Source organism: Nycticebus coucang, chromosome 4, assembly GCF_027406575.1.
Source record: "Nycticebus coucang isolate mNycCou1 chromosome 4, mNycCou1.pri, whole genome shotgun sequence".
In the NCBI taxonomy this organism is placed as follows: domain Eukaryota; kingdom Metazoa; phylum Chordata; class Mammalia; order Primates; family Lorisidae; genus Nycticebus; species Nycticebus coucang.
Window position 1 is genome coordinate 99,691,089 of NC_069783.1, and position 16,808 is coordinate 99,707,896.

A 16,808-nucleotide genomic window follows, 5' to 3' on the forward strand; every position below is an offset into this window, starting at 1 on the left:
TACAGCCCAGAAGAGAGGGCTCAGGTGGACTCCTCACTGAGCAATTGTGACTTCCATCAGGAAGCCATAGGGGTATGATCCAGGGAGGAACGCCACAGGCTGGGAAAGTGGGAAGTGAATGTTGTGTGGCTTTTGTGGGACCAGTTGGTGGAAAGCAAGGCTGACACTGGTCCTTTAAGAGCTTCTATCATGATCTAGAAGACTTTTCAGAGGAAATGTTCCCTTAGCAAGTGAGAGGATAAAAAGGCAAATGAAGAGTCCCAGATGACTCCAGATGCCGAGCCTCATGCCTGGGCAGCTGAAGACGCAAGGTCACAGAAACAGAAAGATGGGCAGAGCTCAGCTGTCGATATTTTAATATGAGGTACCAAGAGCCATCAGGTGGCCATAGGATGAAGGGTGGTAAAGAGCCCAGGCTCGGTGTCCAAGAGTTCAGAGTTCAAATATAGGTTCTGCCACTTCCTAACCATGTGACCTTGAACAAGTATTTAACACCTCTGCACTTCAGCGTCCTCAGGCGTAAAATGGGAATGGTAATGTGACATGCCTTTAAGACAAGCACAGAGTAGGTCCTTGATATATGTTTGATTTTTATTACAAGGGCTAATAGTAATTGATGTGTCATTAGCAGTTGGAGATATAAGCTAGAAACTCCAGGGAGGGGTTCAGCAGGCCTCCCCTGACCAGCACCACTGGCTGTGGTCCCTGTACTGCAGATATCACTTCCACTGCCCTCCCAGCTTCATCACCTCCCAGTGTTTGTCTATGAAAAGCTTGTCTCCCTCTTACCACACATGAGCCAGCCCCCTGAAGAGCATATGCTCAGTCATTCTTTGTTCTTTGAAGGAATTGGGTAGGGGAGGAAATTTTGCTGTGGGAGGTGGGGTGCAGATATTTGCATGCCAAACAGTCCTTGATGTAGAACAAAACATTATGATGAAGTTAAAGGAAGAAGCGAGGGTTAATCCTGAGGCTTTCACTAAGAAGGAAGCCTTGAAATGCGGTCAGCCAGGCAGACCTGATCACATAAGCATGTGAAAAATGAACAGCCAACGTCGGCAATGGCTAATCAGAAGCCAACAAAATGCACGTCTGTGGCTTTCCTCAAGGTCTGCCGGCCACCTTGCTGGTGCATATCCAAGAAGCCTCATGGGGACATCCAATAACTCTGAGTGCTTATTTATTTGCAAAAGCCTGCCAAGTTTTTATGGACATAATAAATGACTCTCAGGGCAGAGTAATAACCCCACCTCTCCTTCAAGAAGGAAGAAGGCACAGTTGGGCACTCAGCATCCTTCTTTAAATAATCCATCATTGTCAAGGCAAGTACGGAAGCTCCAGTGCTCAGCTCCACAGTTGTGTATAAAAGTCTTTACGTCTACCATGGAATGAGAGCAGGAAGGGCCCTTACAGACTGCCACAGACTGAATGCTGGTGTCTCCCCACATTCATATTATTGAAACCTATCCCTCAAGGTGATGGCTTAGGAGGTGGGGTCTTGGGGAGTGATTAGGTCATGAGGGTGGAGCCCTCACAAATTGGATTAGTGCCCTTATAAAAAAGAACCCCAGAGAGCTCTCTTTCTTCCACATGACAATGCAAAGAAAAGGTGGCCATCTGTAGCCAGAACCTGACCATTCTAGCACCCTGGTCTCAGACTTCCAGCCACCAGGAACATGAGAAACAGATTGCTATTGTTTATGAGCTCCCAGTCCATGCTACTTTGTTATAGAAGCACAAACTGACTGAGACATGCCATCCATCCAAACTGCATGTCCTCCTCTTAATGACAGGGAAAATGAGGACTTGAAGGCCCTGGGTAGGTCAGAGAATGAGTGCTACTGAGCTCCTACTATGTGCCTGGCACAGTGCTAGCTACACCCCCCTATGGCCTTCATGAAAGCCTCATAAATATTTTCTGTAGCTTTTTGGAGACATTAATCTGTATATCAATATTAGTGAAGGTTAATGTGCCCAAACCCCATGTTCACCCACACCTGCTATAGCAGTCAGGAGGGGTGAGGTTATGTGGCAGTGACAACCCCATGGAGTGCCAAAGGGTTATTATAGCGTGTGCTCTATGTCCACCATGGATTCTCCCAGCTCTTCTCTTCATCACCTTTGTGTAGGGATGAATGAGGGGTCCAGACTGGGATGTGCCATCTCCAAGTGTCAAAAGAGGAGAAGGAAGAGAGTGGCTTACTCTGGTCCTCAATATCAGCCCAGAAGTGCACCCCTCAGTTCACTGGCCAGTGCAAATAAGTTGCCACACCCAGCCACAAGGGAACTGAGAGGGCAACTCATGGCTGGGAGACCCACAGGAAATATCTGGTGGGTAACACCAATGGTCTTCTCACTGTCCTCAAGGGAAGTGCTGAGGTGGTCCCCAAATGGCAGAGTCCCTCACTCCTCTCCCTGTCACTTTTCCTGCTTTTCCAGGCTACCTCTGTCTACATGGCTAAGAAAACCCTAAGTCTTCATCCCCCCCTCCTGGCAACTGCATGTATGTGTAGGCCAACATTTACAGACCCCAGACCTGAAAAATGAATCTACAAAGAGAATTAAAATTAAAGGCTAGAAGGTATAATAAAATGGAATTTGGGTTTCCCCAGATTCTTGACATCAACGTTTATTTTCTACATGATGCTGGAAAGATGTTCTTTTCTAGTCCTTCTCCCCCCCTTTTCCTCCCTCCTTTCTTCCCTTACTTTGTTCCACTTTTTCCTCCAAACTGCATGCAAAACTTTTATATTACTTTCACTTGAAATTAATTTACAAAGTAAAGGGACTTCCCCAAATAGCATTTTATAAATTTTGTGTGTGGGTGTGTTATTTTGCAAATATTTTTAACACACACAAATGTAGAATGAATATTATGGATGTTTTAAAACATGTCTGCAGACCCTTTGGCACATCTCAAATCAAGAAGTAGAGTCTGTGTCCCTCTCCCCTCGTAGCTGGGTGGGCGTTTGTGTCTGCCTCGGCCACAGAACATGATGGAAATAATGCTGCATGAGACTCTGAGGCCCTGGGGAGAAGGAGCATAGAGTCTGCTTGATGCCTTCTCTTCAGGGACACCCACCATGGCAGCTCTGGGCCACCAAGTAAGGGACCTGGAGAGCTAACACACTGGACAGTCACATACACAGGAGCCCCAGGACCCCCAGCTTTTGGAGTCTTCCCACCCCAAATGCCAGACACGTGCATGAGCGAGCCTTGTGCCTATTCCAGCCCAGCCGTCACCTGACCACTGTCACTGCCTGAGAGACAGTCTTAGCCCATTCCAGCTGTTAAAAAATCACCAGACTGGGGGCAGGAGGTGCTTACACACAAAGAAAATTTGTTTCTCACAGTTATGGAGACTGGAACAATACCTTGATTTCAAACTTCTAGTCTCCAGACTAGGAGAGTCTAAATTTCTCTTGTTTGAAGACACCCAGTTTGTGGAAACTTGTTACAGTATCCCTAAGAAATGAATATGTCCTTCAAGAAGCCTCCTATTTTACAGTGAAGATTTGGTAGGTTCCCTACCTCTCATCCTTCTCAAGAATTTTAGAGCTTCTAGTCGCATGTGGAGTCAATATTTTGTATGTAATAAAAGTGGAAGAGTGCCATTGTGATTTCCTTTCAACCTAAGGTCCTATGTAAGCAGTTGTTGCCTGGACCCAGACAAGAGAACTCAGTTCCCAACAGATGTTGTATTATGCCCCCCCCCTCATTTTACCCAGCACATGAGGCTTTGTGGGGGGGAGTTTATTCCTCTAGCTGAGCCTTCTTTACTCAGTTGTTCAGAAAAAGAAGGTTAACTCTTTCTATTCCAAGGTGTAACTGAGAGTAACTGAAAAGATTCATGGGAATGACAGGCCCAAAGCCCACACCCCACAGTATTGCTTCTGCTTTGAGTAACCAAAGTGGGAGGAGAACCCAGGTTGCTGAATCCCTTAGTGTCCTCCAAAACAGCTGCCACATTTGTGCTTGAAAAGCCCTAGCTGGTCCTGCCTTCTCTACATCTAAGCAGAAAGAGTCCTAGCTTGAGAAGCCTCTCTTAATGGGTTGAACAGCAGGGCCCGGAGTAGCGAGGACTAAAGTGTATTAGAAGGGGATTCTAAACAAATGAAATTCAGCCCCAGGAAAGTTCTTCCTTTCATCCTAAGCTTTGTATTTGCATTTTTTAAAACAGAAGCAGTAACCCAAAAGATCCCCACAAGTTACCTGTCTCCCCTCTGAGGTGAGATCCTGCTCAACATGCAGGTTCTAAGGAAGGGGAAGGAGGCATTGGCTCAGGCAGGCAGGGACTCAGAGGCCATCTCGTCCCTACAGGCTGTGCTGTGGTCCTGTGAACAAGGCTAATGGGGTGAGCCGCAGGGCTGGACTCGGGTAGTCCCTGATGTAAGAAGTCTAGTTCTTATGGCTGGCTCTTAATGCCAACCAATCAGGCGATGCTGAGCAAGGCATCCCTCCTCCCTGAGCTCAGCTCCCTCCTGCACTGACCAGGGGTATAGGGCTGGACAGCACCGGGGCCTCCCTCACCCTCCTGTCCGTGATGTCAGTGAGGACAGTGAAACTAATCGAGGCTGGCAAGGTGGTGTTCTTGCCTTTACACCTGGGTGCCAGCGTGTCCATTAAGTTTGGCTTCAAGGAAGAGAAAACCAAGCCAAAGGTGGCTTTAGCTGTAAAGACACTTGCACAACTCAGAGAGCAAAAAGTGCAGGTTGAAAATCCAGGGCTGGACTAGCAGTTCATACATGTCCCCAGAGCCGCTGCCCCTGGTCCTTGGCCTTGCAGCCTTCTGAGTGAGAGATGCTTGTTCCCCACTCCCCCACTCTCCACCTTTTGCACACCAGAGCAAAAATATCCCATGAGCACCTCAGCCGGGGCCCCTTCTATCACATTGACCAGAGCTGGGTGCTATGTCCCCCAAACTGGGGCTCAGCCCACTGCCTGAATGTCCGGGTGTATCTGCACCAAATTCAAGTCTCTGGGTAGCAGGTTGAAGCGGAGGAGGCTTCAGCCTGTTGGCCCAAGGCAGTCATGTCCACGGCTTCTCTGAGACACTCACAGTCAGAATCACAATGCTAAGAACAGCATTATTCCTGTGGAAAGTAAAATGAGTCTTCGGATAATTCTGCTAAGCCAAATGGGAAAGCCACGTCCCAGAAGTTCCACTGGCAAAATGTGGAGCTTGCTTCTATTTTCTTTCCTCCTTCCCCAAGCAAAGGGCACCTTATTAGAGGGCCTGTTCTGACAGCCTAGCATCCCCTCATGAGAAAGATGGAGTCGCTGATGCCCTCCCTTTTATGTGGAGCCTCTGCCCTCCTGCAGAGCTGGGATCCTGCGCCTTGCTGCAGGTGGGCGAAGCAGAGGTGACTCCACAGAAACCCCAGGGGCACTGTGCTCCTGTCACCCCCACTGTGGCCCCGTGACCAGGGCCTGGCTGCTGATGGAGTTATTTCCTGCTTCTACCACATGGTCCCACAGACCTCAGGTGCTCCTCCTGCTTCCCCAACCCCCTGGTCCAGTGTTGTCTCCAGAACGCAGGCAAGTGGGTGGGAAGTCAGGGCGAGAAAGCAGAGAGGTACTGCTGGCTCTTACGCCAACCCGCCAGGCAACGCTGGGCAAGGCATCCCTCCTCTCTGAGCACATGGCCCTTACACAGGAGAAAGGGGAATGGGTGACAGAGCAGAGGCGGTATTTTTTTTTTTTTATTGTTGGGGATTCATTGAGGGTACAATAAGCCAGGTTACACTGATTGCAATTGTTAGGTAAAGTCCCTCTTGCAATCATGTCTTGCCCCCCATAAAGTGTGACACACACCAAGGCCAGCAGAGGCGGTATTTAAAAATGCAGAATTAAGGCAAAGGGCTGTGTCATGAGCCAGCCTGCTCTGTAGACCAAACATGGGATTTGGAGATAAGTAACCCTGGCTCTGCCTTTTACTAGCTGTGTGACTCTGGGATCCTCTGTTCCCTCATCTGTAACATGGAGACAAGGATACCTCCCACACAGGGCTGTGTGAGTGTCACCGGTAACGCCACTGAAACATAGGGCATATGATTTACTAAAATCATAGAAACATTTTCTACCTTGAAAGTCAGTCTATAGTGTTACAGCTCTTTTAGAATTTGTCTGGCAGGTTTTCTGGTCCTTACTGGAAGTTCCCTCCACCCTCCCCACTAAAAGAAAGTTAGTACAGTGTCACAGAAAGAGCACAAGCTTCCAGGCAAGAGAGACCTAAGCTACATCACATTCTTCTGCACCCCCTCTCTGTGGCCAGTGGCAGGTCAGATTCTGTGAGAATCTGGAGAGTGGGCTAAAGCTGTCTTTCTTGTATAGATTAGGGAAAATATCTTTCAGGTATCCAGCATGGACCCCGGCACATAATAAATTCTTAATAAGTGGCCCCCATCACTGTCGCTGCTGTTATGATTGCCAAATCTCACATTCAGATGTGGTCCATAACCTGTCACTTTCACCACTGCCCAGAAGAAAGTGTCTGGAATATTATCGGATCCCCGAAAGTGTCTGTAAATGATTGACGAATGAGTGGGTGAATAGACAGTTGTCAACTGCGCCCTGAGTGGAAGAGCTTAAAAGCCTAGCCACGTCCCCAGCAGTGCCATGGCCCCTGGCCATTCTGACCACAGGCCCCGTTTGTGGCACTGCCACAGTCTCAGGCCTGGTCTCCAGGGCCCTGAGTTCCAGCAAACCTGCTGCCGCTCCTCATTCCTCACAGGTGTCTTTTCTTATAGACAGAAAGGGGACTAAGGGACTCCACTAAAGACATTCTGCTGAAAGACCATGTTAGTTTCCTATTGCTGATGTCACAAATTACCACAAATTTAAGTGACTTAAAGTCATGCAAATAAGGCCAGGTGTAAGGTGGTTCACACTTGTAATTCCAGCACTTTGCAAGATAGGGGCAGAAGCACGTGAGGCCACGAGTTCAAGACCAGCCTGGGCAACATAGTGAGAACTTGTCATTACAAAATATGTTTTAATTTTTTTTTTTTTTTTTTTGTAGAGACAGAGTCTCACTTTATGGCCCTTGGTAGAGTGCTGTGGCCTCACACAGCTCACAGCAACCTCCAACTCCTGGGCTTAAGCGATTCTCTTGCCTCAGCCTCCCGAGTAGCTGGGACTACAGGCGCCCGCCACAACGCCCGGCTATTTTTTTGTTGCAGTTCGGCCGGGGCCGGGTTTGAACCCGCCACCCTCGGTATATAGGGCCGGCACCTTACCGACTGAGCCACAGGCACCGCCCATGTTTTAATTTTTTAAAAAGATTAGCTGGGTATGGTGACACACACCTGCAATCACAGCTACTTGGGAGGCTGAGGCAGGAGGATCAAGGCAGGAGTTCAAGGTTGCAGTGAGCTACGATCACACCACTGCACTCCAACCTAGGCGACAAAGCCACCCCACCCCCCCACCCCCCACCGCGGACATACATCATGGCTCTGGATGTCAAAAGTTTTCTATGGAGCTCATTGGGCCAACATCGAGGTGCAGCAGGGGTGTGCTCCTTTCTGGAGAGGGGAGAATCTGTCTTCTTGCCTCTCCCCCATTCCTTGGCCAGTGGCACCTTCCATCTCCAAAGCCAGCAACAGCTGCCCAGGTATCTCTCATTCTACACCACTCTGACGATCATTCTGCTGCCTCTTCACATTTAAGACCCTAGTGATTACACTGAACCCACTCAGATAATCCAGGATAATCCTCCTATATTAAGGTTGACTGATTAGTATCCTTGATTCTATTTGCAACCTTAATTTCCTTTGTCATGTAACCTAACATAGTCACAAGTTCCAAGGATAAGGACATGGATAGGTTCTAAGCAAGGTCCATTATTCTGCCTCCCATAGACCACTTGGAAAGAATTTGCCTTTCAAGTCTACTGATGGTACTTGGAGGTTTCCATGGAGTATGGTAACTCCTTACACTACGGTGCTTGAGATATTTTTAGCAGTAAGTCTTTAGTTCTTTGATGTTAATCATAAAATTTATCCTGTTAGCCTATAGGTTCTAGGAATTTTCAAAGGGAAGTTGTGTTACTAATTTATTTATTAAATAGATATTTATTGACCACCTATTATGAGCCTTGCTCTGTGGTAGGCCATAGAGACACAACATGAACCACGCAGCTGATGTCCTTGTTTTCATGAATCCTACATTTTAGTGGAGAAAAAAACTCCAACAGAATGAATATTAGGGGCGGCGCCTGTGGCTCAGCAGGTAGGGCGCCGGTCCCATATGCCAGAGGTGGCGGGTTCAAACCCAGCCCCGGCCAAATTAAAAAAAAAAAGAATGAATATTAGTAGCCCCAAATGATCTAAGGGAGTGATAAGTATAAGGAAAGCAAACAGAGAGACAGCATTATGAGTGACTAATGGGATAGTCAGGGACATTCTTTCTAAGGAGATGACATTTCAATGAAAATCTAAATAATGGGGCCACCATGTGAAGTTTCAGTGTGCGGGAAGCTTTCCAGACAGAGGGAGCTGCAAGTGCAAAGGCCCCAGGGCAGAAGCCAGCTTGGTTTGGTAAGGAAACAAGAAGGCCAGTGTGGGTGAGGATGGTGAATAAAAGGAGATGGCAGGAAATGAGGCTGGGGGTCCTGAGAGGGTTGATCAGGCAGGACTTCAAGGTTATGTGTGTTTATTCATCATGAAAAGCTGTAAGAAGGTGTTTGTTTTGTTTCAGTTTGATTGGAAGCTTTAGCCAGAACAGCATGCTCAGACTTGGGTTTTGAATGACACTTGTGTGGCAGTGGAGGGCTTGGGGGAAGGGGAGAAAGGTGCTGACAGTGGTAGCCTGGGATCCAGGGAAGAGAAGACTGGAAGGTGACAGTGAAAATGGAGAGAAAACGCTTCGGGGCACGTTGTAGCTGACCAGATCGCTGGCCCTGGGAGGTACCACGAGGCACAGCAGCAGAGAGGATGTGGAGTTGGTACTGAGATGTGAAGTCTGAGACGAACAGATCCTGGTTACTGTCGCTTTGTTCTTGGGCAGGGAGGGATTTGGAACCAAGAGGCTTTTTGGAACAAGTTTGAGACACGTTTAGATACCCAGGGGAGGCTGTCCACCAGGAAGGTGCCAGGAGTGAGAAGCTTCAGGGAATGATCCTGGCTGGACGTATCACTAAGACATGCCACATACTGGACATGCCACGTCCTTAGGGCCCAAGGTAGGCTCTGCTGATGGAGAGCAGATGCCATTTCAGCTGTGATCTCTACTTCATTGTCTGCTGAGGCAAGGAGATGGGAAAACTTCCATTACTTCTCTGCCAGGCCTCTACCCGTCTCCCACACTCACCGGTCACCCACACGGCCACACGCACATCGTAGATCCTGAAGGCAAAGCTGGTTGGCAGTCCCCACAGAATCTAGTCCCTCCCAGGTCCCAGACGAGGGTGAGGTTAGTGAGCTGCTTGCTTCAGGCAGACATTGAAGGTGGTGCCAAAAACCTCGACAATCAAGATAAATAGACCAGTTGCAGTGGCTCATACCTGTAATCCTAACACTGTAGGAGGCTGAGCAGGGTGGACTGCCTGAGCTCACAGGTTCGAGACAAGCCTAAGCCAGAGCGAGACCCTAAAAGAGAGCCAGACGTTGTGGCGGGTGCCTGTGGGCCCAGCTAGTCAGGAGGCTGAGGCAAGAGAATCATTCAAGCCCAGGCGTTTGAGGTTGCTGTGAGCTATGATGCCATGACATTCTACTGAAGGCGACAAAGTGAGATTCTGTCTCAAAAAGAAAAAAAGATAAATCACATTTTAGCAGTAAATGCTTTTAAAAATCAAAATTAGTGTACAAAAATCCTTGATGAACAGAATATCAATTTTCTTTTTTTAAAAGACAAGGTCATTGACAATACCAAGCAATAGTGAAGCAGGAGACAAAAGGAAAAATAAAGAACTCTGATCTTGGCTTTGGGTAGAAAGTGACACACCTCACTCTCCTCAGCCTGTTCCTGATCCTAACACCCTCCCACCCTTTCCTGGGTTCCTGGGCCCTCTGCACATTGGAATCAATAGCAGAGTTTTTAAGAAAATGCAGATTCCTGGGCACTACTGTGGGACACCACAGAGTGTCAGGAGTGGGACCTGAGCAGCCGCATTTTTTATGTTATCGTGCAGTTGGGGCTGAGGAGTGCTGAGTTACTCTCTGCCTTAATTGGTTTAGCCATCGTGACTGCCTGAGTCCGGGGGCCTCTGGAACGCCAGCCACCTCTCCTCTGGGGCTGCTTCAGCAGAGAGACAAGGAAGTGAGTAATTACATTTTCATGTTTTCTGTACAGAAACTGTAGAAACGTCAGATGTCAGGAATATCTCTGCCAACCTAGGATTTACAGGTTGCTGTAGTGCCCCTCACAGCCACAGACCACCTGGTGGCTCACTCCCAGCTCCCCATGGACCAGCTTGGACAGTCAAGTTCTTCCTCTCTGTGGCAAGTCACTGGGTACTGCTGGGTTTCAGCGTCACCTGCCATAGAGACAGCCTGCTCCTGTGAAAGGGGTCTGTGAGAAGCAAATTCAGCACAAATGTCATTCATGGTGCCTGGACGATGCTAAGGCTCCAACAAGGGGTAGCCATTGTTACCCCTGCTATTAATGTCATTGAACTAACACGGACATTTCTTTTTTTTTTTTTTTTTTTTAAATTTGTTATTATTTATTTTAATTAATGTATGATAAATGTACATATTTATAGGGTATGTAGTGATGTTGTGATATATACAATGTATAGTATTCAGATCAGGGTAATTAGCATATCCACCATCTCAACATTTATGAAATGGGAACAATTAATAAACTCCTCCTATTTGAAACTATATATTATTGTTAACTATAGTCATTATACATTGCTATAGAACACTAGAAGTTATTCCTCTTGCTAATTAGTCTTGCTAATATTTAATCCTTTAACAAATCTCTCTTGGAATCACACCTTCCCTCCCTTATCCTGTCACTAGTGACCTCTGTTCTACTTTTTAGTTCTATAAAAATAATTTTTTTAAGCTTCTACATGTGAAAATAATGCAGTTTAACTTTTTTTTTTTATTTTAATTTTTTTATTGTTGGGGATTTATTGAGGGTACAAGAAACCAGGTTACACTGATTGCATGTGTTAGGTAAAGTTCCTCTTATAATTGTAACACGGACATTTCTAACACGATGTTGAGGATGACTGTGTGATGCCTGCCTTTAGCTGAGTCAGCAGATTCTGCGGATGCCTTTGTTAAACATCTTTGGGTAGATTTACTGTGCTGTCCCCTGGGAAGGCCTGCCCACGTAGCCTGTCAGTGAGTATTTATGATTCACCTACTTCCATCTAGGAGCTGTTCTAAGCACTAGGGAGGGGCCAAGGGTGGAGAAAAGCCCAAGCTGCCCTCCTTCCCAGTGCTCATGGACGGAGAACAGGCCAAAGAGCAGGTGAGTATACCGTATGGCCTTAAGCAGAGAAAGGTGCTTTGGAGATGAACAGGGTGGAGGGACAGAGAGCTGGAGGTGCTGTTTGAGCCAGGGTGAGGGGTAACACCGGAACACAGCTGTAGATGAGACGAGAGGCTGCCAGGGCACGGTATGGAGGATATTCCGGGCAGGGGACCACAGTGCAAAGGCCCCGGGATAGACACCCTCTGGGCTGTTCCAGGAACCAAAGGGGTCCAATGGCTGAGGGGGGAGAGCCTGACCACAGGGGAAGGGCTTGGGCACCAAGATTTTATTCCAAATCTGATGGGGAGCATGGGAAGGTTTTGAAGGGTCTGGAGGGAACATAGTATGGTCCCTTTTCACACACATCTACTAGAGATAAAAAGGCCTAGCAAAGCCTAACAAAATGGTGACAGAGAAAGGGGCTGCTGTAGAGGCCCGTGCTGAGGGGATTTAGGGCTCTCTCCTGCCTTGGGAATGTTCTACCCAAAGGCAAATCCTTTCTGAGGACACTTATCTGCAGCCTGACAAGGCCTGGCATGGATGCAGACCCACTCCTGTGAGACAGGGGGTCCCCTGGGCCACCACAGATGTTCTTTCAGCTCTCAGGACCTTGCTGATTCTGCCACTAATAGGCTCCTTTTTTTTTTTTTTAGTTTTGTTTTTATTTTTATTTTTTTAATTATTAAATCATAGCTGTTTACATTATTGCGATAATGGGGCACCATACATTGGTTTTATAGACCGTTTGACACATTTTCATCACACTGCTTAACATAGCCTTCTGGCATTTTCTTAGTTATTGTGTTAAGACATTTATATTCTACATTTACTAAGTTTCACATGCACCCTTGTAAGATGCACCTCAGGTGTAATCCCACCAATCACCCCGCCTCCACCCATCTTCCCCCCTCCCTCCCTTTTCTCTCCCCCTTCCCCCTATTCTTAGGTTATAACTGGGTTATAGCTTTCATGTGATAGCCATAAATTAGTTTCATACTAGGGCTGAGTACATTGTATACTTTTTCTTCCATTCTTGAGATACTTTACTAAGAAGAATATGTTCCAGCTCCATCCATATAAACATGAAAGAGGTAAAGTCTCCATCTTTCTTTAAGGCTCCATAATATTCCAGGGTGTACATATACCACAATTTATTAATCCATTCATGGATCAATGGGCACTTGGGCTTTTTCCATGACTTAACAATTATGAATTGGGCTGCAGTAAACATTCTGGTACAAATATCTTTGTTATGATGTGATTGTTGGTCTTCTGGGTATATACCTAGTAGAGGAATTATAGGATTGAATGGCAGATCTGTTTTTAGATCTCTAAGTGTTCTCCAAACATCTTTCCAAAAGGAATGTATTAATTTGCATTCCCACCAGCAGTGCAGAAGTGTTCCCTTTTTTCCACATCCATGCCAACATCTCTGGTCTTGGGATTTTGTGATATGGGCTAATCTTACTGGAGTTAGATGATATCTCAAAGTAGTTTTGATTTGCATTTCTCTGATGATTAAAGATGAGCATTTTTTCATATTTCTGTAGGCTGTGCGCCTGTCTTCTTAAGAGAAGTTTCTCTCCAAGTCCCTTGCCCAGCCTGCGATGGGATCACTTGTTCTTTTCTTGCTTATATGTTTGAGTTCTCTGTGGATTCTTTGTCAGAGACGTAACCTGCAAATATCTTCTCCCATTCTGAGGGCTGTTTGCTTGCTTTAGTAACTGTGTTCCAGGCTGTGCAGAAGCTTTTTAGTTTGATCAGGTCCCAGGAGTGTATTTTTGAAGCTGCTTCAATTCCCCAGGGGTCCTCCTCATAAAATACTCGCCCAGACTGATTTCTTCAAGGGTTTTCCCTGCACTCTCTTCTAGTATTTTTATAGTTTCATGTCTTAAGTTTAAATCTTTAATCCAGTGAGAGTCTATCTTACTTAATGGTGAAAGGTGTGGGTCCAGTTCCAGTCTTCTGCAGGTTGCCAGACAGTTCACCCAGCACCATTTGTTAAAGAGGGAATCTTTTCCCCACTGAATGTTTTTAATGGCTTGTCAAAGATCAAATAATGGTAAGTAGCTGGATTCATCGCTTGGTTCTCTATTCTATTACAGACATCTACTTCTCTGTTTTTGTGCCAGTACCATGCTGTTTTGATCACTATCAATTTATAGTATACTCTAAGGTCTGCTAGAGTGATTCCTCCTGCTTCATTTTTATTTCTGAGTAATGTCTTGGCTATTTGAGGTTTTTTCTGATTCCATATAAAACAAAGTATTATTTTTTCAAGATCTTTAAAGTATGACAGTGGAGCTTTAATAGAGATTGCATTAAAATTGTATATTGCTTTGGGTAATACAGACATTTTAACAATGTTGATTCTTCCCAGCCATGAGCATGGTATGTTTTTCCAATTGTTAACATTTTCAGCTATTTCTTTTCTTAGAGTTTCATAGTTCTCTTTATAGAGATCTTTCACGTCCTTTGTTAGATAAACTCCCAAATATTTCATCTTCTTTGGCACTACTGCGAATGGAATACAGTCCTGAACTGTTTTTTCAGCTTGACTATTGTTGGTATATATAAAGGCTACTGATTTATGAAATGTTGATTTTGTAACCTGAGACGCTGCTGTATTCCTTGATCACTTCTAAGAGTTTTGTAGTAGAATCCCTGGTGTTTTCCAGATATACAATCATATCATCTGCAAAAAGCGAAAGTTTGATCTCTTCTGACCCTATATGGATACCTTTGATCGCCTTTTCTTCCCTAATTGCGGTGGCTAAAACTTCCATTACAATGTTAAAAAGCAATGGAGACAATGGGCAGCCTTGTCTGGTTCCTGATCTGAGTGGAAATGGTTTCGATTTAACTCCATTCAATATGATATTGGTTGTGGGTTTGCTATAGATGGCCTCTATCAGTTTAAGAAATGTCCCTTCTATACCAATTTTCTTAAGTGTTCTGATCATGAAGGGATGCTGGATATTATCAAAAGCTTTTTCTGCATCAATTGAGAGAATCATATGGTCTTTGTTTTTTACTTTGTTTATGTGCTGAATTATATTTATAGATTTATGTATATTGAACCAGCCTTGAGACCCTAGGATAAAACCGACTTGGTCATGATGTATAATTTATTTGATGTGTTGTTGGATTCAGTTTGTTAGGATCTTGTTGAATATTTTTGCATCTATATTCATTAGTGATATTGGTCTCTAATTTTCTTTTCTTGTTGGGTCTTTTCCTGGTTTGGGGATCAGGGTAATGTTTGCTTCATAGAACGTGTTGGGTAGTGTTCCTTCTTTTTCTACATTTTGGAACAGGTTGAGTAATGTAGGTACTAGTTCCTCTTTAAAGGTTTGCTAGAATTCTGACGTGAAGCCATCTGGTCCTGGGCTTTTCTTTTTAGGGAGATTTTGTATGGTTGATGCTATTTCAGAACTCGATATTGACCTGTTCAACATTTCCACTTGATTCTGGCTAAGTCTTAGAAGGTGACGTGCTTCCAGGTATTGGTCAATTTCCTTCAGATTTTCATATTTCTGAGAATAAAGTTTCTTATTATATTCATTAAGGATTTCTTTTAATTTCTCAGGAGTCTGTTTTTATTTCGTCTTTGTCATTTCTGATTGATAAGATTAGAGATTTTACTCTTTTTTTCCTGGTTAGGTTAGCCAAAGGTTTATCTATTTTATTGACCTTTTCAAGAAACCAAATTTTTGATTTATTGATCTGTTATATAATTCTTTTGTTTTCAATTTCGTTTAATTCTGCTCTAATTTTGGTTATTTCTTTTCTTCTACTGGGTTTGGGGTTGGAATGTTCTTCCTTTCCGGTTTCTTGGGATGTCCCATTAAGTTGTTAACTTCCTCCCTTTCCGTTCTCTTGAGGAAGGATTGCAGCGGTATAAATTTCCCTCTTAGGACTGCCTTTGCGGTATACCAGAGGTTCTGGTAATTCGTGTCCTCATTGTCATTTTGTTCCAAAAATTTGGCAATTTCCTTCTTAATCTCATCTCTGATCCAGCTATCATTCAGCATAAGGTTATTGAACTTCCATGTTTTGGTATGAGTATGCAGATTCCTGTTGTTACTGAGTTCAAGTTTTATTCCATGGTGGTCTGAGAAGATGCAAGGGATAATTTTTATTCCTTTAAATTTACTGAGGTTAGACTTGTGACCTAAGATGTGATCAATTTTGGAGTATGTTCCGTGGGCTGATGAGAAGTTTGTGTATTTAGTTTTCTTGGGATGAAATGTTCTGTAGATGTCTGCTAAATCCAAATGTTAGATGGTTATGTTTAAATCTAAAATTTCTTTGCTCCCCTTTTTATTGGAGGATCTATCCAATACTGCCAAAGGAGTGTTGAAATCTCTGACTATTATGGAGCTGTAGGAAATCAAGTTGCTCATGTCTGTTAGAGTTTCTCTTATAAATTGAGGTGTATTCTGGTTGGGTGCATAAATATTAATAATTGAAATCTCATCATATTGAGTATTACCCTTAACAAATATGAAGTGACCATTCTTACTCTTCCTTACTTTTGTTGGTTTAAAGCCTATTGTATCTACAAATAGAATTGCAACACCTGCTTTTTTCTGATTACCATTTGCCTGAGATATGGACGACCATCCTTTCACCCTGAGTCTATATTTATCTCTTGAGATAAGATGTGACTCTTGTATGCAGCAAATATCTGGCCTGAGTTTTTGTATCCAGTCAGCCAACCTGTGCCTCTTTAGAGGAAAGTTTAAGCTGTTCACATTAATGAAGAATATTGATAAGTCTGGTAAAATTTTGGGTATCGAGTTTTTTGGAAGTCCAGTGGACATTTTTAATCTTTTCGCCACTGTGGAAGTTGGAGTTTGATCAAAAGTTTCTGAGTGAGTTTGCTTTTGTGGTAGAGGATTGGGCTGGTCATTATGGAGAATAAGTCTCAGAATATCCTGAAGAGCTGGTTTGGTTATGCAAATTTCTTCAACATATGAATATCATTAAAGTATTTAATTTCTCCATCATAAATGAAACTCAGTTTAGCTGGATACAGGATCCGGGGTTGAAAATTATTTTGCTTCAGGACATTAAAAGTCGATGACCACCCTCTTCTGTCTTGAAAAGTTTCAGCAGAGAGATCTGTAGTCATTCTAATATTCTTCCCTTTGTAGGTAATGGATTTCTTATGTCTGGCTGCTTTCAGAATTTTCTTCTTGGTATTAACTTTAGTGAAGTTAATTATGATATGACTGGGGGATGTCTCATTTGGATTGAGATGTGCTGGGGTTCTGAAACTTTCTGCTATCTGAATTTCAGAATCTCTTGGCATGTCTGGAAAATTCTCTTTCATAATTTCATGGAGAATGGCTTCTGTGCCTAGCGATGCCACT

General features: G+C 44.5%; 1 protein-coding gene and 1 non-coding gene across 2 annotated transcripts in view; both read left to right on the forward strand.

The window, feature by feature from the left end:
* GPR45 (G protein-coupled receptor 45) overlaps positions 1-16,808 on the forward strand; it is a 105,315-nt gene that overhangs the window by 24,918 nt on the left and 63,589 nt on the right. The window lies entirely within an intron of this gene.
* Positions 6,100-6,162, forward strand: LOC128585197 (U7 small nuclear RNA). Its single transcript, XR_008379927.1, has one exon. It is a non-coding gene; the product is annotated as a U7 small nuclear RNA (small nuclear RNA).